The 12,250-nt window shown below is 46.5% G+C and overlaps 1 protein-coding gene across 2 annotated transcripts in view; it reads right to left on the bottom strand.

The window, feature by feature from the left end:
• COL14A1 (collagen type XIV alpha 1 chain) overlaps window positions 1–12,250 on the bottom strand; it is a 201,390-nt gene that overhangs the window by 170,579 nt on the left and 18,561 nt on the right. For both annotated transcript variants that reach the window (XM_039526901.1, XM_039526900.1), the window contains exon 2: window positions 8,875–9,042. The gene's annotated coding sequence lies outside the window, so the exon portion shown is untranslated. The remainder of the gene's footprint in view (window positions 1–8,874; window positions 9,043–12,250) is intronic.

Here is a 12,250-nt window from a genome sequence, read left to right as displayed (position 1 = left end):
CATCATCTGAACTTGGCCCATAAACAATTTATACTATGACAATTGTTGAATAATTGTAACCCCCTCATAAATGAAAAAAAAATTAGCAAATTCTTGATTATATTTAATTGTTTAATCAAACATCTATAAAGGCACAGATTTAGAAACAACTTTGGTATATATTGTGGCAAATTGCCGGCACTATTATGATGGGTCTCATGCTTTCTCTTCATTGGAGGGGGGGTTCAGGGTGCCATTTCTTGCCCCTGCAGTGGAATGTTAACTGCCCCACTAGTGTCCTAGAGGAGGGGAGTGGAGAGGGAGGAACCTGGGCCTGCCCTCTACTCCAGGTCCCAGCCCAGGGGCCCTGAGGATAGCGGTAAACCACTTGAACTGATGGTTCCTTCCCCTGGGCTACTTCCCTCTCCTGCCCTTCAGCTTGTGGGGGGGCTTCCTGCCCTCCCTCTGTACAAGCCAGGTGCCCCTTTACCTATGGTCTTGGACTTCTTCGCTCACCGCAGCACTCCTCCAAACTTTCCTCTGCTTCCCTTCAAACTGTTCTCTGCTCCAGCACCAATCCTTTCTGCTCCAACTCCTTCAAACTGTCTGATTGAAGCAGGGGTTTTTATCATGTGACTGACTGCAGGTGCTCTAATTGGCTTCAGGTGCTCTAGTTAATCTATAGCAAACTTTCTTCCCCTTACAGGGAATAAGGCTCCCTTCTAACCCTCTCCTGCTGCCCTCTGGCCATGCTGTATCACAATATGTTCTGCTTTGCAACTTCCTCCTCTCTGCTTCCCATCTCACTCCTCTACAATCTCCCCATAGTACCACCAATAAAAAAAAACACAAACACAAACTTTCTGTGACCTGTACTGAGTGGGTCACTCCCCTCTTAGGCCTGGTCTACAGTACAGGGTTAGGTTGAATTTAGCCACGTTAGGTCGATTTAAAAATGACTGCGTCCACACAACCAACCCCGTTCTGTCAACCTAAAGGGCTCTTAAAATCGACTTCTGTACTGCTCCCTGGTGAGGGGAGTAGTGCTAAAATCGACTTTGCTGGGTCAAATTTGGGGTAGTGCGGACGCAAATCGGTGGTATTGGCCTCCGGGAGCTATCCCAGAGTGCTTCATTGTGACCGCTCTGGACAGCACTTTGAACTCCGATACACTAGCCAGGTACACAGGAAAAGGCCCGAGAACTTTTGAATTTTATTTCCTTTCACTTTAAAGCTCCTCACCCTCATAGTTGTACTGTGGCCTACCTTTGATCTCATTCTTTACCACTCCTCTTCATTACCCAACTCCCTCCCCTTTGCCAACACCTAAGAACAGCCACTCTGGGTCAGATCAATGGTCCATCTAGCCCAATAGTCTGTCTTCCGACAGTTGCCAATGACAGCTGCTTTAAAGGGAATGACCAGAACAGGGTAACTATTGAGTGATCCATCCTGTCATCCTTCTGGCAGTTGGAGGCTTAGGGACACCCAGAGCATGGGGCTGCATCAATGACCATCTTGGCTAATAGCAATTGGTGAACCTGTTCTATAAGAACTTATCTAATTATTTTTTGGACCACCATGTTATTTATTCATTCATTCATTCATGCCCGTCACCCCAACCGGGGTATGGGCCGCCAACCACAGATCTCCATAGTCTTCTATCCTGGGCCATTCGCTCTAGCTGGTTCCAGGTAGGTATAGCTTTTTTTTTGCTTCAACCTGTCGAGTCGCGCGCCAGGTATTTCTTCTTCTTTTTCGCTTGCCTTTGGGGGGGTTCCACTGCAGTGTCTGGTGATGTGTGTTGGTTGGGCTGCGCTGTGTATGTAATGTCCATCCCCACCCACTCCTTCTAATTTCTTCCTCTGCTGCTGGTTGATGGGTCCTCCAAGAGGTGGATGTTACTGATGGTGTCTGGCCAGCGGATCTGAGAGAATCCTTCTGAGGCAGCTAGCAATGAAGGTGGATCTTCTGGGTGGTTGTTTTGTTGTCCTTCAGTTCCAGCCTCCAGCTAGCAGTGACAAGTTAGACTGATTTGAGTTGAAAGTCTCGAATCTTTATCTTGAAATCTCTCTCAGCTCTGAGCTTCTTGAGTTCTTGCTGGCTAAGAAGGCTGCTTTGCTTTTTACTTCCTTACTTTGATGTCTGCGCTGTGCTGGTCGATGATGCTACTCTAGGTAGGTAGGGGGAAGGACTTCACTTCTTCCATTCCCAGGGGGCAGTGTGACCAGTGTGACTGGGATGATGATGATCTTTGATCTGGTCTTTCTTCTTGTTGTTGGATGCTGAGGCCAACCTGTGCCTGTGATGCTGCCACTGTCTTGGCTTCTCTCTTGCTGCTGCTGCGTAAAGGAGTGCAAGGTTGCTGCAAAGTCCAGGTCATCAGTCATCAAGCTGGGTCCACAATGACCATTGATTCCATTCCTACGCTTGTAAGTGGATGTCTAATCATTCCAAATCGATGAGAGAAAGAAAGAGTGTGGAGAACAAGCATCCTTGTCTGACCTCTTCGCACCTGACCTGGCTGAGAGCTGCCTCCATGGATCACGTCTGAGTGTATGCCGTGCATGCGAATTTTCTTGAGTCGTATGACCCTTTGCTGCTTGCAGGCCATAGAAGGAGCTTTCAGAGACAGAGGTCTCGATCCACGCTATCGTGCTCAAAGTTCATGTCAAACAAGTTGTTGGTGATGCTCCAGTTCCAACATGGCGCCATATCTGCTGTCGATGCGTTGCTATCTGGTCCGTCTGAGCTCTGTCTGCCTGTTCACTTGCCTTCTCATCTTGTACATCTCGGATCATTCTCCTTTCATCATCCTAAGAGGAGGACTCGGTGAAGACCCTTCTGGCACCTACAGGTGTGATTCCTCTCTGTTGTTGATCCTGTTGCTGGTCTCCTTTTTTCTTGGGGGATTTTTCTTCTTTCCTTTCCTCCAGTCAGCCAGAACTTTCTCTTCTCCCATATTTTCTTTTCTTTCCATATTTGCATCCAGGCTGAAGCATCCAGGTCTCTGCTCCTGCTGGGCTTGATGGGCCTCTGGTCGGGTCAACCGCCTTCTTCTTCTTCATCATGGTGATGGCTTTGGTTATCGTGGGTGGGGTTGGTGGATTGGGGTTGATTGGTTGGTCTTATGGTGGTGGGTGGGTGTGGTGGTGGTGGTGGTGGTGGTGGTGCTGGTGTTCCTTCAGTTCTTCTGTCTGTAGATTCTCTTGTGTGTCTTCCCTGCTTTTCTTCTTGTACTGCTTTTCTTTGGTTCGTTCTTGTCCATGCAACTCTCTTTGTTCACGTTCGCTCTGTAGTATTGTCCTGCATGCTGCTGTGCTCTGCTTGTGCTGCCTCTGCTTCTGCCTGCTCTTCTCCACCTTCTCTTCTCTTGTCACTGCTCTTCTTCCTCTTCACTGCTCTTTTGGCTTTTTTGCTCTTTCTTTGCTTTGTGCTGTGTGCTGCTGCTTTCTGTTTCTGTCTGTTGCCTTCTTCTTTTCTGCTTCTTCTCTTTCTGTTCTCTTTTCTTTCTTTTCCAAGCTCTCTGCTCTGATGTACTCTTTCTCTGCTGACTCTGCCTCATCTGCTGAGTGCACTCTTCTTCTCTTTCCTCTGCCAACTCTGTAGTACTGCTCTTCCTCTTCTTCTTTCTGTAGTCTTCCTCTTTTCTTCCTTAAATCCTTCAGAAGATCTTCTTTGTTTGGTTTCCTTTCTCTTCTCTGTTCTAGGTGGCTCTTCTTTCTTCAGCTTCAGCACTCTTCTTCTCACCTTCTTCAGCTTCCTTCTCTCACGCCTTCCTCTCCTCTAACTACACGCCCGCACCTCTCTGCTCTCTCTGAACTTGGTCTACTGCATCTCTTTCTTCTTCTGTCCTGCTTGCATGGCTGCCTTCATCTGGCAGGTACTTGGTCAGTGCCTCTTGTGATGCCTAGATTCACGATGTTATGCTGCCAGATGCACAAATCTCCATCCATCTCTCCAGATCTTCCATCTCCTATCTCTCCCCATCATCTCCCAGAGCATCTCTCCCCATGCATGTCTGTTCTCCCATCTTGTTCAGGATGGTCTCCTCTGTAATCTGGAGAGTCTCTTTCTCTTTAATAGTCTGTTTCTCTGTGAAGTCTTCTAGTCTTTCTCTTCTCTGTCCTCCTCTTTCTTTGTCATTAGTTGTCTGTCTTCATTTTAGTTCAATCAGTGCTCTCTGTGCCTGCTTGGACAACATGAAGCCTACTCCTGTGTGTGGTGTCGCGCGCTCTCTTCATGTGAATAATACACAGCAAGCTCTCCCTGTCACAGTCTGTCTCTGTCATCCAGCTTCATCTCATCTGTCTAATAGTAATGCCTAGGGGTCAGGTTGTGTTGCTCCTCTCTGCTGCTGCAACTGCCGCTCCTTTCCTCCTCACGCATGGTCCTCCCATGTTCCATGTGCCCTGGCCTGGGCTCTGGCTGGGTGAGGTGGATTGGCTTTTCTTCACTTTGCCACCACCCATCATGCATCTTCGAGTTGAACTTCCTTTTTCTTTTTAAAAAGTCTGTTTCTCTTCTGTGTTTGCTTTTGTTGTGCTGTTTCTTTTTTTGGTGGGTGGAGTTACCCCCCCCCACCCTCCCCCTCCCTCCTCCTTCTCCCTGACTTGGGACAGGGGACCCCCCCAAAGGGTTATTTAATTGACAATCAATTAACAAGTGTGCCCTTGTTGCCAAGAAGGCTAACGGCATTTTGGGCTGTATAAGTAGGGGCATTGCCAGCAGATCAAGGGATGTGATCATTCTGCTCTATTCGACATTGGTAAGGCCTCATCTGGAGTACTGTGTCCAGTTTTAGGCCCCACACTACAAGAAGGATGTGGAGAAATTGGAAAGAGTCCAGCGGAGGGCAACAAAAATGATTAGGGGGCTGGAGCACATGACTTATGGGGAGAGGCTGAGGAAACTGGGATTGTTTAGTCTGCAGAAAAGAAGAATGAGGGGGGATTTGATAGCTGCTTTCAACTACCTGAAAGGGGGTTCCAAAGAGGATGGATCTGGACTGTTCTCAGTGGTGCCAGATGAGAGAATAAGGAGTAATGGTCTCAAGTTGCAGTGGGGGAGGTTTAGATTGGATATTAGGAAAAACTTTTTCACTCAGAGAGTGGTGAAGCACTGGAATGGGTTACCTAGGGAGGTGGTGGAATCTCCTTCCTTAGAGGTTTTTAAGGTAAGGCTTGACAAAGCCCTGCTGGGATGACTTAGTTGGGAATTGGTCCTGCTTTGAGCAGGGGGGTTGGACTAGATGACCTCCTGACGTCCCTTCCAACCCTGAGATTCTATGATTCTAGTTAGAATAGGACCAAAACCTCTAGTCTAGACAAGTTTCATAGCTTTATTTGTCCTCTTCATATATCCCAATCTTGCAAACGCTTTCTTCAAAAGGGACTGTGGGTAGTGAACACTATGCCTGATAGCCTTTGCAAGGTCATACCATTAGGGCAGTGTGACACACAGTTTTTATATTGCCTTAACTATATCAGTTTAGAAACAGATACAGTTAAAGCAGTACAACCCTGTTGTGTGGATGGAGCTATACTGATATAAAGGTTCCTATACAGATATAATTTCCATCAAGTACCATAGAATCATAGAATATCAGGGTTGGAAGAAAGCTCATCTAGTCCAACCCCCTGCTCAAAGCAGGACCAACACCAACTAAATGGCCCTGGAGGTTTTTTCGCTCCCCCCCATGGGGGGGGGGGGGTCGCTAAGGGGAGTGTGGGTGGATTATGGTGGCCATCCTGCACAGCAGGGAGGTCAGATATGATCATAATGGTCCCTTCTGATCTTGAATTCTATGATTCTATGATTCTATGAAATCATCCCAGCCAAGGCTTTGTCAAGCCGGGCCTTAAAAACCTCTAAGGATGGAGATTCCACCACCTCCCTAGGTAACCCATTCCAGTGCTTCACCACCCTCCTAGTGAAATAGTGTTTCCGAATATCCAACCTAGACCTCCCCCACTGCAATTTGAGACTATTGCTTCTTGTTCTGTCATCTTCCACCACTGAGAACAGCCGAGCTCCATCCTCTTTGGAACCCACCTTTGGGTAGTTGAAGGCTGCTATCAAATCATCCCTCACTCTTCTCTTCTGCAGACTAAATAAGCCCAGTTTCCTCAGCCTCTCCTCATAAGTCATGTGCCTCAGCCCCCTAATCATTTTCGTTGCCCTCCACTGGACTCTCTCCAATTTGTCCACATCCCTTCTGTAGTGGGGGGACCAAAACTGGATGCAATACTCCAGATATGGCCTCACCAGTGCTGAATAGAGGGGAATGATCACTTCCCTCGATCTGCTGGCAATGCTCCTACTAATACAGCCCAATATGCCATTAGCCTTCTTGGCAATGAGGGAACACTGCTGACTCATATCCAGCTTCTCGTGCACTGTAATCCCCAGGTCCTTTTCTGCAGAACTGCTGCTTAGCCAGTTGGTCCCCAGCCTGTAGCAGTACATGGGATTCTTCCTTCCTAAGTGCAGGAGTTGGCACTTGTCCTTGTTGAACCTCATCAGATTTCTTTTGGCCCAATCCTCCAATTTGTCTAGGTCACTCTGGACCCTATCCCTACCCTCCAGCATATCTACCTCTCCCCCAAATTTAGTGTCATCTGAAAACTTGCTGAGGGTGCAACTAATCCCATAATCCAGGTCACTGAAAAAGATGTTGAACAAAATCGGCCCCTGGACTGACCCCTGGGGCACGCCGCTTGATACCGGCTGCCAACTAGACATCGAGCCATTGATCACTACCCATTGAGCCCAACAATCTAGCCAGTTTTCTATCCACCTTATAGTCCATTCATCCAATCCATACCTTTTTTAATTTGCTTGCAAGAATACTGTGGGAGACTGCATCAAAAACTTTGCCTAAATCAAGATATATCATATCCACCATTTTCCCCATATCCACAGAGCCAGTTATCTCATCATAGAAGGCAATCAGATTGATCAGGCATAACTTGCCCTTGGTGAATTCATGCTGACTGTTCCTGATCACCTTCCTCTCCTCCAAGTGCTTCAAAATGGATTCCTTGAGGACCTGCTCCATGATTTTGCTGGGGACTGAAGTGAGGCTGACCGGTCTGTAGTTCCCCGAGTTCTCTTTCTTCCCTTTTTTAAATATGGGCACTATATTTGACTTTTTCCAATCGTCTGGGACTCCCCCAATCGCCATGAATTTTCAAAGATAATGGCCAATGGCTCTGCAATCACATCAGCCAACTCCCTCAGCACCCTTGGATGCATTAGATCTGGGCCCATGGACTTGTGCAAGTCCAGCTTTTCTAAATAGCAACATAAGCACCTCTATGCCAGCATAGCAGTGTCCACACTGGGCAGTTGTTAAAGCTGTACTAGAACTATGTTTAGACAGGCCCTTAACTTGTAAACTCCTCAAGCCAGGGGCATAGTCTGCTCTGTGATTTATACAGCAATGGGCATACTGCCAGCACTCAGCAAATAACTAGAGGATAATGAAGTACCAGCTCCTAGCTAAAAACCCGAGGTGAAACAAAAGGGATTGTGAAATGTGTGGCAGTTGGGATCAGGCCCAATATGAAATCATTGCACTGGAATGGGCTACCGAGGGAGGTGGTGGAATCTCCTTCCTTAGAGGTTTTTAAGGTCAGGCTTGCCAAGCCCTGGCTGGGATGATTTAGTTGGGGTTGGTCCTGCTTTGAGCAGGGGGGTTGGACTAGATGACCTCCTGAGGTCCCTTCCAACCCTGATAGTCTATGATTCTATGAGCAGGTACCAGGGTGATTTCAGTAGCCTGCACGCCCCAGGGATTATTATCGGGAAATGATGTAACCCAGCATCAATCCACAGACAAGGCGGGTTTCTCTGTTAACATTGCCTGGAGCGCACGGGCAAGGGAGCTTGACCCGATCCTTGGTATTGCTAGGAGCTGGCTAAGGCGAGTTCAAGGGCTCGGGGGAAGTAACTTCGCCCCGGAGCGGCTCGTGGAGCAAGCCCGTTACTCCTGGCTCCTGCCGGAGGGCTCAGGTGGTTTGGGAGTTCGCGGTTTCCTTGCTGTCTGCAGGCTGACTCGGTCCGCGTGTAACCCCACTGCTCTGGGGTGTCTGGGGGGGGGGTGTCTTGACAAACCTGAGGGGGACTCTCCGGAGCCTAGGCCGTCCCCCAGCAGTGCCCCCCGGGAGAGGCTGCTGATCCCCCTGGAAGGGATGGCTCCGGGTACAAACTCCTCTCTGCAAAGCTCCGGCCCCTTGCCCCGCACAATGGAAAACGGGACCGAGAGCGCGCGTGTTTTTTCCCTGTGCGGAGCTCAGCAAAGAAGGGGGTGGGGGCTGGCAAAGCCTCTGATCTCCTATAACCGCCCTCCGGAGATCAGACAGCCCGAGGGGACACCCCTCAGTTCCAGGCGAACCCCAGCGAGGAACTGCGAGCGCACGCCCGGGCGAACAAGGAATAACGCCCGGGCGTGGGGGGACGAGGGACAGGAAAGTGCGTGTCGTGCCAGTCAGCCTCGGGGAGCTGGTGCACCCGGCCGGCGAGGAACTGAAGCCCAGGGAGAGCCGAGACACTGGATACAGGATGCCACGTTTTGCAGAAGAGTCTATGGGTTTTTCTTTTGCATCTCAGCCCCCGTTCTCCTAAGGCTTCCCCGCGCCACCCGCCTACAGCTTCCTCTCCTGGCTGGCAAGCCAGCAATCAATCAATCACATTCACCACCCATCACTGACTCTTCCCTGCTTCTCCTTTGGTTATGGCCAACAAAAGGTTGAATTCCGAAGGTGGCAGATAATCATCATGATCAGGAATAACTGGGGTTGTTACCCTAGTTATTGTACAAGAGTTTAATCAGCTTTTAAATTACCTTCCCCCCCATGTAAAAAAGCGTGACAAAATAAAAATCAAACAGACCTTTGCAGTCATGAGTGGTTTAGTTGCTTGGCGAGGAGGTGTAGCTTTGCCTGGGAGGAATCACTCTTTGCTAATACACACTCCTTCTTTCACTCTTTAATGTGGGTGTTACTCTGCCTCGAAAAGTTTCTTTCCACCCTCCAGCTGCTCGTTCCTTCACAGCACGATCTGATAAGAAAGGGTAGAGAAACAAGGCAGCCAATTATAAAGCAGAAGGTGGAAGGAAGAGGAAAAAGGGGAGGGGGGGTCTGAAGAGTCACTGACATCCAACCAACCCCCTCCCCACCCAGCTCCAACTCAGGATTTCAGGGAATGAATCCCTGGACTAATGCAATTCCAGGTGTATACAGGAAATCTGAACTGAAGGTAATTTAGCCTTTTACATTTACATTTGCACTAATCTTTAAGAAATCCCAATTTCTGCAGAAGTATTGATTGATAAGCATGTTTACTGTATACAACACTTCCTGTTTTTATTATAATTGTTTAAGTTTAAACTAAAAAAAAGAAAAAATGAAAATGTCCAGAAAAGTAACAGTACTGTACATGCAACTTGTGAATGTTTGTTTATGTTTTGTATATGTACCCCAATAGTACTAGTTGAATTTAGCCTTTTCATTTAAAGGAAACTTTAGGTGCTGTTGGGGGAATAGGATTAAAAGTACATTTTCGGAGTGGAGCAAGCAACCATTTTTTTTTCCGGGTGCTGTAGCTTTCTTTGTGTCAATTATATGATGCCTCTTCCTTTGGGGTTTGTTTCCTTTCAATTTACATTTCCTTCCCCCAAAGTTACTTACTCATGTAGATTTAAATAATAATTTTAAAAGATGCCTAATCAAGACTCTAGGTGTCCTAATACATCATTCCTAATACAATAAGTTTCTTGTACTATTTGGAATCCAAATGTTCTTGGCCCACTTTGTAATAATTCATATCTAGACAAACTACTTGGCAAATAGGCCTCCTGAAACACCCTAGTCATGGTCTGCCCAGGGCCTCAGGATTGGTCCTGCAGACTCATGCATAAGTCACTTTATGGGCAGGAATATTTTCACTAAGCTATAATTACTTCAGAATGGAGTTATTTAATTCACTCCCTTTCAAAATCATATTGCATAGCAAATGTTTAAAATATTCAAAGGGAAAATGCAGAAATGTGGGGATTTTATTTTTGTTATTCCCTTAGACTTTCTATTATACCTACATAGACTTCTATCCATTACGGTCATTTCTTTGTATTCTGCTACATCGTGGGACGTGCAATAGCTAACACTTTGTACCACTTGAGAAAAAAGCCCCCGGCATTATGTGAGCCCTCTCATGCAATAACGTGACTGTGCCCTGGGTTCCAGTCATTGCCCCAGAGAATCACACTGAACATTAACTTCAGTCACTAAATTACTTGTGCGGAGGAGGGTGATATACAGGAGAAGGGGAGGGAGATGGGCAGATCTAATAATAGATCCCCGAAGACTTTGTAAAGGTGGGGAGAAAAATCAACCCAGTTTATGGACTGCACACGAAGCGGCAATCAAGCATAATGAAGTTGGAGCTCATTTGAAAACACTTCAAGGAGCAGAGTTTCTGTTTAAATACAAGAAAAAAAATCTGGGAGCAGGCAAAATGCATGAGCGCCACCATGTGGCGGCATCCAGCTAGGTTTCTGTACTAAGAAGCCACCCTACAGCATGAGAGCAAATCTCACCTATCACACCAGTGATTAAACATTGGAACAGCCTGTGAACAAATCTACACTTCAATTTTAAGCCACCTATCTACAGCAGAAATAGTTTTTTAAAATCCCTTCCATGGGTACAATGCATCTATTTTAAAGGAACACTACCAAATTAAAAAGGATGGATCTGCTTCTGACCTCACATTGGTTTTTTTATTGCATAACTCCATTGGCTTTATTTATAATAATCTCCCTTCCTGACTTACACCCCTGTATGTGCAGTTAAAACCAGCCCTCTCCCCTCCCCCCATTTATTTTTCAGAATTAGTGTTCATTGTTTACACTTCACTATGCTTGGTCAGTGAAACACCACAGAAGAGCAGTGTCATGACAGAGCTGGATGTTTGGGTTTCTAGAACTAGTTGAGCATTTATGCTATTTAAAAACTGTTTTTACTGAAATTTTCTTGTCATTTTACGTTTTGTAAAACCCTTTGAAAATAAAACAAGTATTAGGCCATAGCCTGCATACCCTGTATGCAAATATAGATGAATGTAAACATGTCTACTGTTGACATATGAACAAAATTCTTAATTGACTGTTACTATTGACATAAATAACCTGTCTACTGAGGTCCAAACTTGCTTCCACTGAAGTTAATGGGAGTTTTTATTGGACCCTAGGCCTTTATCTTCAGCTTGTGTAAATTGGCCAAGCTTCATTGATTTAAAAAAGAACAGGAGTATTTGTGGCACCTTAGAGACTAACACATTTATTTGAGCATAAGCTTTTGTGGGCTACAGGTCACTTCATCGGACGCATAGAATGGAACATATAGTGAGGAGGCATATATACATACAGAGAACAAGAAAAGGTGGGATTTCAAAGGAGCAGATTTCAAAGGAGCAGAGCAATACCAATTTACACCAGCTGACGATCCAGCCCATTATTTTAAAACTATTCTTTAAACACACTTTGCTTGGACAGTATGGATCATACAAAATATAAGGCATTTTTAAAAAATCAGAGTTAGAAATGGGTCCACAGGATGAACAAAGGTTGGGATCCACAAAGATCCTTAGGCACCTAAACCCCAGGCTTAGGCACCTGTGTCCCAGTTTTGGCTCCCCTGCAATCCATAAAACTCCCAATGAACCCTGTAGGCACCTAATTCACTTGGTACCTAAGTTTTCAGAGTAAAAATTCCCACAGCGCCTAAGGGTCTACCACTCAGCATTCGTACTACTGCCTCCCTCAAGGCACCTGGAAGCCTATCTCCCACTTAAGCCCCAGAGCTATTCATGAACCAGGGGAAGAGAGGGTGTTTGGACACCTTAGTTGTGTGCAAGGGCTGATACAGTAGGTTGTGGTGGTCACTGGGCTGTCCAGGGTAACAGCACTGTGACACTGGCAGACCAGGTGCCCGCTCTTGCCAAGACTTTAGGCATCAGCCAAGAACTGACAAATTCATTGCTGGAAACCAGTCTGTTTCATCTGTGTGTTAGTATGGTTAAGCAGCAAAGAGTCTTGTGGCACCTGATAGACTAACAGACGTTTTGGAGCATGAGCTTTTGTGGGTGAATACCCACTTCATGATTTCCACTACATGCATCTGACGAAGTGGGTATTCACCCACGAAAGCTCATGCTCCAAAACGTCTGTTAGTCTATCAGGTGCCACAAGACTCTTTGCTGCTTTTAC

This window comes from Mauremys reevesii, linkage group 2 (assembly GCF_016161935.1).
Source record: "Mauremys reevesii isolate NIE-2019 linkage group 2, ASM1616193v1, whole genome shotgun sequence".
Lineage (NCBI taxonomy): Eukaryota > Metazoa > Chordata > Testudines > Geoemydidae > Mauremys > Mauremys reevesii.
This window is presented reverse-complemented; position numbering and strand designations above follow the sequence as displayed.